Raw genomic sequence first — 13,437 nt, 5'->3', positions numbered from 1 at the left:
TGCAAGAAAAAAGTATAGAGAAAAAAAGTAGACAGTAAAGGAAGTAGAGATAAATATTAAATATAAAATATAAAATAAATATAACAGTAGAGAAGAGAGTAGAGATAGCAGAGACGTCGGGAAAGGATCGCGCGCGTGCGGGAAAAAGCGGCCGGGCGTGCGCTAGTTTTGGCGCGCGGCGTCCGGCGCGCTTTATAAAATCCAACGCCCTCCCACCGCTCTATGCCTTGCCACCGCTCTCTCCCCGCTCTGTGCCTCGCCACCGCTCTCTCCCCGCTCTTTTTCGCCTCGCCGTCGCCGCTCCACCATGCCGCCGCGTCGCCGGGAAACTTGGGGATACCGCGGCATCCGCGCGCGTCCCTCCGGCGGCTTCTCCGCCGAGATCCGGTTCCGCAGGATGCGCCTCGGCCTCGGCAATTTCGACACCGCCAACAAGGCCGCCCGCGCGTACGACGCGGCGGTGTAGCACCTCCGGTGGCCTCATAGAACATTGAACTTCCCCAACGTGCCGACGCGGGAGCGGGCGCAGGAGCTCGCGCCTCTGCCGCGGCTTAGCACCGACGAGGATCGTCGCGACAACCGGAGGCGGGAGCACCGTCTCGGCATCGCCGAGATGGACGAGGAAGCCATGGCGCTGTGGTGCCAACACTTCCCGTAGGACATCATCAAAGAGCGCGAGTTCTACGCGCAAAGGAGGGCGGAGAGGGATAAGAGGAGGGCGGAGCGAGCCGCCTATCGCGAGGACAAGCGTAGGCGAAAAGCGGACGCTCAATTCAACATGAGGCTAGGAGCAGCGTCGCCCTGGGAATCCGACGACGATCGGTATCTTCACGCCTACAGTCAGACGTCGGAGGAGGACATCACCGAGGAGGAGTCGGACGACGAGGAGTAGTTGAATTATCTTTTTTTTTATCTATCTATGTTGAGAACTATCCTCTACTCTCTAGTATCTACTTCTCGATCTCAGCACTGTAAACGCTTTTTTAAAGCGCCGCGCATTGCGATTCTGTTGGAGATGCTCTAACATGGCAGACGAGTGCTTTAATGTTGCCCACAAGATGCGCGAGTATTACTAGTAGTATATTTTTCTTGCCATGTTGAGATTTTAAAACCACGAGTGCGAACATGCAGAGGAGCGATGCAGACCAAACACGGGATATTCGGGACATCTTCAAGGAGCATGGCAAGTTAAAGAGGAGCTGCACCGAACCTGTAAAACGAGCTTTGGTAAGTAACACCCTTTCAATTACTTTCGTGTAGCCTCGTGTTCTTCGATGTGTATATGTTGTAGTTTCTGTTTCTCTTAAGCGTGGTGTTCTTCGATGTGTAATAAGAAGAGTCTTAATCGTCCTAATGCTTTCGTTTTTAGCTTGATGTAGGAAGTGGGTGTTCTCACCTTGTAGTCTGTTTTTATTTTTTTTTCTTTTGAATTCACTTCTCCGAGTTCTGTTTATCTGGCTTCTACTAAATGGATCTAGGTTGCTCTGAGTATTGATCTAAAAAAGAAGTAACTTCATGTCAGGATGCAGTTCCTGCGAGGAGGGAAGTATGGTAAACCTCGAGATCATGTTTCCAAAATGAGGCTGGATTACACACAAGGTGCCAGTTCCCTAATGATGCTGGATTAGACACAAGGTGCAAATTCCCAGATGATGCTGGATTACACACAAGCCAGGTGGAGTCGTCAGCTGTTCGTGTCCTCGTGGCATTAGTAAAGGCTGAAAGAAAGCGTGTAGCAGCCCTTGAGAATGTAGCCGAGTTCCTGAAGAAGCGAAAAGAGCAATCAGATGCTCTCTTCACCCAAGCCAAAGAAGAGATGGAAGAAGCCAGAAATAAGCTAGCAGAGGCAGAGCAGGCTAGGCGTCTCCTGCTATCTAAAACTGTTGTCAATACAAAATTTCCTTCATAATAGCTAGGTTCAAATGTTTATCCAGTCAGCATGCCTGTTGTGATGTCCGTGCATCTACTGATGTGGCACAAAATGTTTTTTTGGGTCATGTAATAACAGCAATTACTTTCCAAACAATAACAGACGAAGCATTGGACATGGTATAGTTCACGCGCAAGCCCGACATTCCAAGTTCAACTTCCACATCAAACTCATGTTCACAGATATCTGCACATTCATACATAATGTCCACAACCATGATTCACTTCAAAGCCAAAAAATGTGAGGAGAGTTATAAATAAAGAAAATCCTCTACTAGTTCCTGCTACCAGTGCGAGCACAACAAGTCAAAACCATGCGTAAATTAATTATATTTTAGTCATTTTTTGTGTTCTAAAATGCCTGCCGGCTCGCGGAAGGACGTGTTGCCGGCACACGCGCGGATTCAATGAAGGCAGGCGGGGCAGTCTTAAGCTGGTTGCACGCGGCGAGGAGGCGTGCTCAGCCGGGCCTGCAGCGAGTGCGGCCCTCTTGGCCGGCGCGCCGGTTCAATGCCTGCGCTATGAGAGGTCGCGTCCGTGTCAGAGCAATCACTCCCTCGAGTCCTTTTTGTTTGGGTATAACAAAATCTCGTTTTCCATTCACATTTTACAAGTAAAATTCGTGGACAAACTTTGACCCAAAGTACGATGGGGACTAGTAAACCAGAATGGAGGTAGTAGTTTTTTTAATCAAAGAAGGGTTTCCCCTTCCGATTTTCATTACTGAAAACCAGCATCTAAATCTAAACCATAGTATTTGCCCTAGAACTACCAGGTTCAACATCTCGCAACATAAACCCATACAACCTCCATCGCAAAAAAAACCATACAACCATACGCCAAGGAGGTACGTAGTACTATGAATTCCATTTTCGCTCCATACCAATCGTTCTAAAAACTACTTACTACTTATAACGCGCCATTGAAAATCGGAACTCTTAACCCCGCTAAAAAACGATATTTTAAACGTGGCTACTCGATCTGTGGCAACTGGCGAGCCACCGCGCTCCAAGTCGTTCACCTGTGGTCCCGACCATCAACTCCTATGGATCAAATTATCACGCGAGCTGACTATTCCTACAAAGGTGCTCCACCACGTACCCGGTACCCGCGAATGCAGCAATCGTGCACCTAGGGTTTTAGGGTTTATTTGTTAACGTCGCCTTTACGTAACACTCATGTGTGCGAGACAGCGAGAGGCCGACTGCGTGCGTGCGCCTCTTCTCTTCGTATATGTACTCCACCGTTTGTCTGGTGTCCAAAAAATTATAATAACTACTAGCAATGTGCCAATGCGTTGCCACACGATCAAAGTAGATTAATACATATTCACCGATTTGATAGAAAAAAAGTCTAGTTTTGAAATACGTATATCACTAAAAATATGTTATGTTTCACTCAAAATATATTCCTTTGGCGGTTTTGATGAGATAAGGGAGGAATGTTGTTGGTTTCAAGATTCGAGAAGTGGTATATGTCTAATTTCTACTCTTACTAGCAAGATGCCCGTGCGTTGCACGGAACATCAAGATCTTGTGGGAGAAAAGGATGAACGAGGGAAGGCCTTATCTGCAAATGTGGTGAAGAGTGCGGGTAAATTGCCATATTTCCTTCCTATCCGTCAGATATAAATCGGACGACCTACATTGCAGGATGGCAGGCCCACCATCATCACCAACTCTATTTTTTATCCCTACTCTTATAAAAAGCATTGTCGGTGATGATCGTGTGCCTGCCATCCTGCAATATAGGCCGTCCGATCTATATCTGACGGATAGGAAGGAAACTATGGCAATTTTGCAAAAGATACCCACACCCCTCTCCACATTTGCAAATAAGGCCTTCCCTCGTTCATCCTTTTCCCCCACAAGATAAACTACTCATACAAATGCATCTTGATGTTCCGTGCAACGCATGGGCATCTTGCTAGTTGTTGCAAAAAGCCCATGTGTGTGAGAGAGAGAGGGAGAGTGGAGGAGGACGGAGTGCATGTGTGACAAAGACACAAGGAGTGTGTGTGCGATAGGTATCAGCTTAAAATGAGGCGATAGTGCGTGTGTGCACGATCGAGAGGGCGTGTCTCAAGAAGGGAAGAAAAATCTACATAGATACAAGGAGCGGGAGAGAGACATGTATGCGATGGTGGAAGCACGAGTGTGCGGGTGTATAAACCTATCTAGAGGCTAGCTAGTCGATAAATGTTTGTGAGAGAAATACGAGTCGGGGTGCGAAAGCGAGAGTTTTGTGTGTGAGAGAGAGAGACGGTAGTCGGGAAGGGGAGTGGAACAGGAGTTGTGTGTGTGTGTCTGTGAGAGAGAGAGGAGACGGTAGTCGGGGTTGTCTGATCGGTAAGCAAATGAATAATGTCAGTCTGGGATGGAGACGAAAAGGAGACCGCAACAAATGTTGTGTCTACAGGGGAGAGAGAGAGAGAGTAATTTTAGTGGTATGAGTCATATGTAGAGACATATAGGGTGTGTGAGAGAATCCCATAGAGAGAAAGACAAAGTGAAAGACGAGTGGAGACTGTGTGTGTGGCGGTGAAAAAGAAAGCTTAGGTACCAAGTGATACCAGAGAACAGTAGAGACGTGAGAGATAATGAAAACCGTGTAATGTATAATGATAGGGAGAGTGTGACACTTCTCAAGGGAGACGTCGAGAGACCATGTTTGCGAGGATAGGAGAAACATGAAGTGAGCGTGCGGGTGAGCTGGAGAAAAGAGAGTGATAGCTACCTGAAGGAGCATGCATGCGAGAGAGATGGGCGTGAAAGGAGTGAACAAAAAAGGGATTCAAATATTTGAACTCGAGATGATGATACATGTAATCCATACTCGAACCAAAATTGATCTATCAAACATGCATACTCATATGAATTCACGCACATCTATGTTATTTAATATGTAGATATTACTGATCCATACATTTTAGTAGAACATAATTTGGTTAAAAATTTCGAATTCAACCTTAAGATTTCGAGATCGTTGTATTTGTAAATCATATTATACATATAAAGGAGCAGAATTCTTTGTTGTGCTTTTGAAAGTATATATAAAAAATGATGTATATAGAATGTAATTCCAATTGAAAATGGATCCCGCCCGAAAAAAATAGAATACAAACGGGATTCGAATTGAGTTGGCACGGTAAACGTGCACTCTGCAAAATTTGAACGAAGCGGCGAAAGTCGCAGTAACCGCCCGAAACCAAAATCTGCGAGATGGAAATCACTATTGCCTATCCCTGCCACGCAAAGCCTATCTGCTGGATTTCTATAGGTTTCGATAGGGGTAGGTTTGTAATTTCACCCAAACGTGACGTAACCGCCTCTCACCCGGATTCATACACGGTGGGCGCCAAAACACAGTGTGTCCTCGGCCGAAATCGACTCCCTCCCCGATTCATATTCATACACGGTGGGCGCCAAAAACAAACTCTCGTCGGCAAATATTCGGTGTATGCGAGATTACCGTCCTATCCCCAACTGACTAATGTTGATGTGATGTAGTAGAAATTTGAAACGGGGGCTAAGTTTGTAAATTTCCTCGCATTTGAGACAAGCGCGCCCTGAATACATGGTTCCCCCCTTCCTCTCTACCTCCCTTTTCCCCATTCGTACTCCGTGGGCGCCAAAACACCCTCTCCACCCCACCCTCCTCCGTCCGCCGCCGTCCGCCACCCCATCCACCGCCGTCCTCCTCCACCATGCCGGAGCTGATACCCCGACGCCGCCGTCCATTACAAGAGATCGACCTCTCTCATCCACGGCTTCGGACCGGGATCCTTGCATCCCGTCCTCTCGCTTCATCCCCGCCGTCGTCCACCTTGTCGGCGCCGCTCCTACGACCGTCTCGTCCACCGCGCCCCGCCGCCACCGTCTACCCTCCTAGATCTGCTTCCACGCCGCCGACAGCCATCGCTACTGCAGCACCGTCAAATTCTCAGCAGATGCGTACACGGCGCCGCACCAGAGGCGGTACTCTTTCGTATCTGCTCAACTTATTTATCGCAGCAAGAAAATAGATCGCCACAGCTTTACTCTGATTTCTTGTCTTGGTTGCGAAGTTGCCTTTGTCCGGTTTGCACCTTCAGATCCGCCATGGCACGCTCAACACTATACTCTCAATGCTTATGGGTTTCCCCTTTTATATGCCACACTAGTTAAATCACAGTAGACTAAATTTCAAAATTGGGTCAGTCAATTTTTCAGAGCTTGCCGGAGTTCGCCGGTGCGATCGAAGGGGCTCGGGTGGTTGTGGGGCCTCGCCGAACGAAGAAAACTCGACGCGGGTGGGGGTTGGGGCGGGAGTGGGGGTGGGGTGGCGGAGGAACACAGGCGGGGGGGCCGGTGGTCCGGCCGGCGGCCCGTGCGGTGTTCTGTATGGGAAGAATCAGAGACGAGGAAGAAGAAGGGTTAGGAGACATAGGATCTTCATCCAACCGCCTGAAATGGTCGAGAGACAGCTGGGAGTTGCATTCTTAATGCGCTTTGGTTCATCATGTGTGGGCACTGCGCAACCAACATTTTATTATCCAAAATCTGCTTGCTCTTCTTTACCATGTTCCTCTTCCGTTCTTCTTCAATATGTACTCTCGTTCCTAAATACAAGTCTTTGTATAGATTCCACCATGTTCTACATATGGAGCAAAATGAGCGAATCTACACTCTAAAATGTATCTGGATACATCTGTATGTGATCCATAGTGGAAATCTCTACCAAGACTTATATTTTGGAACGGAGGGAGTATGATAGTAGTACAGTATGTTCCTTGTACTGAAGATGAGCAGGGACATTTGCAGTGTAGAGGTCTATACGGTCGGTTGTGATGGACACTTTGAGCCTCTTTGATTCGTAGGATCTTGTAAACATAGGAATAGGATTTGTAGTGGCCTGCCACTTGAATCCTATAAGAATAGCAAGGAAATGCGAGGAGTTGTGTCGCCTTTGAGAGTTACACTGATATTAACAGTACCGCACCTTCACTTGAAGAGAGCTGGTATCCGAAGCCTTTCTAGCCGTACCGGCAATACTAGCACATATATTCCAGCAAGTTCCACTTTGCTGATTTTACTCTGATGCTTAAGGTTTTCCCGTTATATCTACACTATGATCTGTGTAGCTGCTTTGTGTCGCACTAGCAGCAGTCCACTCTTGAAGCTAAACACTGCAATGACTTACAAAATTGGCACCAAGGCATTGAGTGCCATTCTGGATGCAATGAAACTCATACGCTCCCCACCTGTTGATTCTTGTTCAGAATATGATCCTAATGACTATTCTAACCTTGAGGAGTCAAAGGTAGATGGCCTGTCCTGTTCACCCATCAAGGTGCCTGTTCTAATTTGGCAATGTTTTATTGATTGAGGGTATCTTGCATATGTTGTCTTGCATTTCTTCTACTTTGTTGCACCGCCATCTGCTTAGTTACTCGTCATATATGTCGAGATGCCATGCCCATCCATTATCAATACATATTCCATCTGTCATCATACCATGTTTTTCCACTCAAATGTTGTTCTTGTGCATCAGACATCAAAAAGGAAGAGGGTGATTGCCGAACCTGAAGGAGCACCAGCAAAGTCCTTGAAAAAAGTGGTGGTGCCGGAGAAATCAGACAGCACCCCACTTATATTGGCTGTACAACCAGTGACACAAAATGTAGGACCGACTCCAGCAGACTGTACCCATACTTCACTGGCCACACCACTAGCCCCACCACACAGGACCTGCACTACAGCAAAAGGTATACCGATTTCATTTGCCATAGCACCAGCTGTACCACAGAAAAATCCCACTCCAGCAAAAAGTACAGCAAGTCCACCGGCCGAAGACCTATCCCAACTGCAGAGACGGCCAATTCCTACAGATTGGAACCCCATTCCATTTATTCCCAGTTTAAAAGACAATGCTTTCAATGTTGTTAGGGACTACGTGCATATATTCCCATCATGGGAAGATTATTGTGAAGACAAACACCATTTTCACATCTTCCTGTCCAACTTACGTGTAAGTGCTATTATTCATGGTTATTATTTTCCTGTTTTCTGCTGATTGAACACATCAATGATTTACATTACATTGTTGTAACTAGGCGAGGGTCAATCTGGATAGTCATGATGAGCAAAGCTTGCTTGTGCTTTTCAAGGAAGCATTGCAGCAGTATCGGTGTTACCTGAGGAAATCACACTTTGATGGCAAGTCTATAAACGAATTTCCGGTGAAGTCTCCTGTGCTAAATTTAGAAGGCATTGAATGGAAAAACCTTGTTATGCACTGGTCTCGTTCCCAGGATGAGGTACTGTCTATGAAATCACACGACAATTTGAACTTCTACTTTTCCGCATGTGCCTTATGGATCTTTTTTGCAGGAAATCTGCTCGAAGAAGAATTCCGGTTTGACAAGAACGACAGGATATCGCAAATATGCTGCCCGCTGCTTTGCTCTTGTTAGTACCTGTTGTCCTGTATCACTGTACTTGCATACATACCTGGTTTATTATGTGACAGCAGTATGCATGATAGCTTGCTTATCAATTGTTCACTCCAAATTATCTGATCTGTTTGAATGGTTACATTAGTGTAGAATATATCCAATGCCAATGTTTTTTTAGCTCTGCATTGTTCTTGTAAGTACATGCTATCCTTTATCAGTGTACTTATAATGACAGGTAGTTGTTCATGTACCATCACTCTGCAGCTTATTTTCCTTTGCCCTCCATTTTCTACACATCAGATCTATATTTACTCTTACCATAAGGTTGGTACTGAAGAAGTTTAGCTGTGCATTGCTCTTGGCTGTACCTTTTGCCTGTATCGCTGCACTTACATTTATAGCTACTTGGTTATGTAGCATCACTCTTCATCTTATCTTAAATATTCTCCATTTTTCATATATTATCACATCTATATTTACTCTTAACAAAATGTAGAATAAAGGCAATGCTTTTGAAGAGATTCTGTGGTAAACTTCTTGAATTGCCCCCCCCATCAGCATGGACAAGGCCTTTATAGAGCCTGTCTTCACCAATAATGTAAGTTTGTCCATCTCAAGCCTTCAAACTTTGTTGTATATATTTGGTTAGGCATGACTGCAACAACTGTTTATTTTTGGTGTTTGCATCAAATTGCTTGTTTAAAGTTTATTATGTAGTTCATAAACAAAAGTTTGTCCTTTGTCAATTTAAGTTTTCAGTTGAACAACCAAGTTCCTTCTTCATACCATGTAAATTAAACTATACAGAGCAAGTGATCTTCTTTTGCACTGCATGTATGCTTTCTGTTCTTCATCCGTAATCCAGTGGTGTGGTGAACCTACCCACTATAGCACAATGTCATATTCTGCAATGTCTTAACTATGAACAATGTCATATCATTCTACTATTATTTAATACGTCTCTTTATTTGCCAATTTGAAATGGTATAAATTGACAGCACACTAACCATTGATACTTATGAGTTGTTGATCTGTAATACAGTGGTGTCGTGAAGCTGCCAACTCCTTCACAATGTCATTTCCTGCCATGTCTTGACCTGAACAATACCATATTGTGTTAATGCAATTTTAAACTGTGTCACTTTATTCGTCAGTAAGAAATGTGATGAATTGTCAGCACTGATACTTTTATGTGCAAAACCTGTCATCTGTCTGCTTGTTTATCTTTCAGAGTGAGGAAGATATAAGTGTTGAACAAGCGCAGTCTCATCATCTTGCTCAGCTGCTTGCGCTGCAGCTCCCCAGCAGGGCTAACCTTTCTTGAACTCTATTGAAGTGCTGTCGGTTTTGTATATTATTTTGTCGGCATGTTTATTTGCACTGGTGGCGACCTTTGATGCCCAGTGTATGTAATCTGCTGTCTGCTTGTGCTTTATTATCATAGTGGCGAACTTTGATGCCCAGTGGATGTAATATGCCGTAATTTCTTTATTGTATGGTCTAGGTTTTTTCTTATTCACGATGCTGCAGTTATTTTCCTGTATATATATATCCTGTCTTCGCAGTAAACCGGCCAAACCGTAAAATTACGGTACATAATCGGGTCGTCATGCAATCACGTTGTAGGTTGGGCCTGAAACGTGCCGAGCAGCTCACGGGCCGGCAGCAGCCCGAAATGAACCCCGGCCCATGATTGTGCGAATCAAATCACGGGCTTTTAACAGGCCAAAATTGTCTCGGTCCTTGTTTGGCCCAATCAGATATCGGCTGCGAGCAGGCCGGATGCAAAACCGGGCCGTAGTTAGGCCCAACTATATGACGGGCTTTTAAGAGGCCGAAATTAATATAGGGCCTAAATGTTAAACGGGCCCTTAATAGGCCAAAACTAATATCAGGCCGAATTACTAAGTGGGCCTTTAGCAAGTGGGCCCAAAAGCATAGTGTCCAGTTGACGGGCCGAATCTGATATGGGCCATAATTGAGCCCAAAGCCTCTTAAAGGGCCGGACCTGATCTGGGCCGTAATTTGGCCCAGAACGTGGTAGGCTTTTAACGGGCCGGATCTCATATGGGCCACTATTAGGCCCGGAGCGTGGCAGTCCATTAATGGACCGGATCAAATATGGGCCGGCATTTGGCCCAAAACATGGTAGCCAGTTAATGGGCCGGCCTACTAGGGTCCTCAAAATCTTGTGGTCCTACAGCTGGGCCGGCCCATTAATGTCGGCGAAATCTCGTGGGCCTTTAGCTGGGCCGGCCCATTATGATCCGCAAGAATCTTGTGGGCCTTTACCTGGGCCGGCCCATTATGGCAGACAAAAATCTTGTGGGCCTTTACCTGGGCCGGCCCATTATGGCCCGCAAAATCTTGTGGGCCTTTAGCTGGGCCAGCCCATTATGGTCCGCAAAATCTCGTGGGCCTTTAGCTGGGCCGGCCCATTATGGTCCGCAAAATCTTGTGGGCCTTCAGTTGGGCCGGCCCATTTAAACTTGATGGGCCGGTCCACGTGTCAACATATCATAGGCGCGTCTCGCCCATTGGATGAGTGACACCTGTGCCAACGCGGACCTGACACGTGCCTCCTCCAGCCAATGATGATTTTACATGTGGAAAATCCCATTGGTCGGGGCTGTTAACGGGTTATCGGATCCAAAACCCAACCCGATAGCTTAACGGCGTTCCGTTACGGTGGATGCCACGTGTCGGTCACCCTTGACGAAAGCACTTCTGTGACGCGCGATTTATCGTCATGGAAGTGGACACTTCCGTGATGATAATTTGGTAATGTCATGGAACACTTCTACGACAGCACAGGTATGACTATCTTGATTCTGTCATAAATTTGTCATGGATGTACATGCATGACAAAAAACGCGACCTACTGTGACAAACACGTATCATCACGGAAGTGTAATTTTTTTGTAGTGAGGCTATGCATCAGAATAGGAGCAATCAATTACAGTAGCAAAATCTAATGCAAGCATGAGAGAACGGAATGGGCGATATCAGGATGATCAAAGGGGGTGCTTGCCTGGAAGCTCCGCTGAAAGGGAAGAAGGGTCATCATCGACGTAGTCGATCACAGGGACATCAACAGCAGTCTTGGGGTCTATCGGAGAAGAAGAGGGGGAAGAAACAATAAATACAGAGCAAACGAGTGCAAAACTATGCAGGACAAGACAATAAGCAGCGCTAGTGGTGTTCTAATGCAGTGCTACATGATACTGGCGAAGGGGGATAACATCCGGGAATGCTTTCCCGATGTTTGGCATTTTCGGACAGATGAATCGGAGGGGGACGGTTCCATGTTCAGGTAGTTAGGGGCATCTGACAGGCATCTGGTTAGCGTAACTGGGTCCGTCTCGTTTTTCTGATCAACTTTCATGTAGAAAGTTTTTCGATCCGAGCTACGGTTTAATTTATATGATTTTCTGAAGTTTTAATAGTTTTCTAGAATTTCTGAAATTCTACTGTCTTAGTATCTGTTTATTGACTAGCCAATTTGTGAGGGCTATAATGGGTTATACATAGCTCTAATGGGGATGATTCCTATAGATGATTTATTCTACTCCAAGAGTACTACCAATCCATGCCATCTGATGGCATGAATAGTGCACGTAGCTATTCCAAATACAGCCCCAAACTAGCTTAGTTAGTAATATGTTTCTTCCGTTTTCTCTGTTAACAGAAGATGCACTTTTGTCATTGTTGTGGCAATTAATCCATTCACCTAATGGACTTGTTCTAGTGAAATGAAATGGATTTGGTCACGTGTACAAACTATTCCCATCATTTTTATTTATTTTCGAAGTGATTTGCTGACTGTTTTGTTGATGCAATAAGGGCTAGTCAGTAAGCAGCAGCAGTACAAAGCTAGCTACTGCTATAGTAACTGAATGTTACTGTAGCAGCACTGACTAGTAGCAGCAGGCAGAAGCAACGCATCAGCGAGCAAGCACGTCCGGCGTGCGCGGACGGCGGCAAGCGGCAGCAGGCGCAGGCGGGCTTGCGGCCAAGGGCACGCTGGGCGTCAGGGGCGTGTCGGCCCGGCCGGCGCGGGGCTTGGCCGCAGCGGGCGCAGTGCATGGCGCAGGCGTGGGCGGCAGCCGGGACGAGGCCAGGGTGAGGCGGCATGGGATAGGGCCGGGTTGGCCAACGTGCGGCTGGGCAGCAGTGGCAGCAGCGGCAAGGGGTGGCACCGGCGCGGCGGAGCTCGGGTCTGCGGGCGTGGGCGCGGGGCCATTCGGTTGCGGCGGCTGGGGGGCTTGCGGGGGCATGGGTCGCAGCAAGAGGCAACGACCGCGACGCTTGGCAGCAGTAGTGGCGGCAACAGGCGCGAAGCAGCAGTCAACGACAGCAGCGACGGCCAAAACCGGACGAACAGGGAGTCGAGCCTACATGGCATGGCAATGGGTGCTGGTGGGTGTGGCAGGTTCGTGGGAAGCCCAGGAGCTTGCTGTCGTGCCCCAGCAATGACAGACGCGGGCTGCAGCGTGGCACACAACAAGGCAGACGACGGTGGGCTCCGACCATGGCGGGGATCACGTCTAGAGGATGAGCGCAAGAGACAGAGGTGAGGGGAGAAGACAGAGGGCTCACATCGGAGGTTGATGGCGCGTTCGGGGAGGCTCGGGGAGGCGCCGGAGCACGGATCCACGGCGGGGCAGCGGTGACGACCGACGGCGAAGACGAAGGCGACGGCGACGATGTAGCGGCTCCCCGGCTTGATCTAGCGGTGTAGTCGAAGGAGAAGAAGGCGACGGAGCCCGTGAACCTGCCGGCTTGACACGGGGAGGCTGTTGGCAACGCGGGCGGCGAAGCAACGGCAACGACATGGGCGGCCATGGGTGGATATGGAGGAGGGAAAAGCGATGACGGAGAGGGGAGTGGGGCGAGGGGGAGGACAGAGGAGGCGGGGGATCCTTATCCCCTCCCCCTCGATGCCGGCGAGGTGGTCGGGCAGAGCCCGCCCCTGTAGCGGCCGAGACAGAGGAACAGGAAGGGAGGGGGGAGCAACCGAGAGGGAAAGGTGGGACGGCTGGGTCGGTCTGCTGGGCTAGGCTCAGTGGGAG

The sequence above is a fragment of the Triticum aestivum genome, chromosome 6D (genome assembly GCF_018294505.1).
Source record: "Triticum aestivum cultivar Chinese Spring chromosome 6D, IWGSC CS RefSeq v2.1, whole genome shotgun sequence".
In the NCBI taxonomy this organism is placed as follows: domain Eukaryota; kingdom Viridiplantae; phylum Streptophyta; class Magnoliopsida; order Poales; family Poaceae; genus Triticum; species Triticum aestivum.
The sequence above is the reverse complement of the archived record's forward strand: the minus strand, read 5'-3'. Positions refer to the sequence as shown.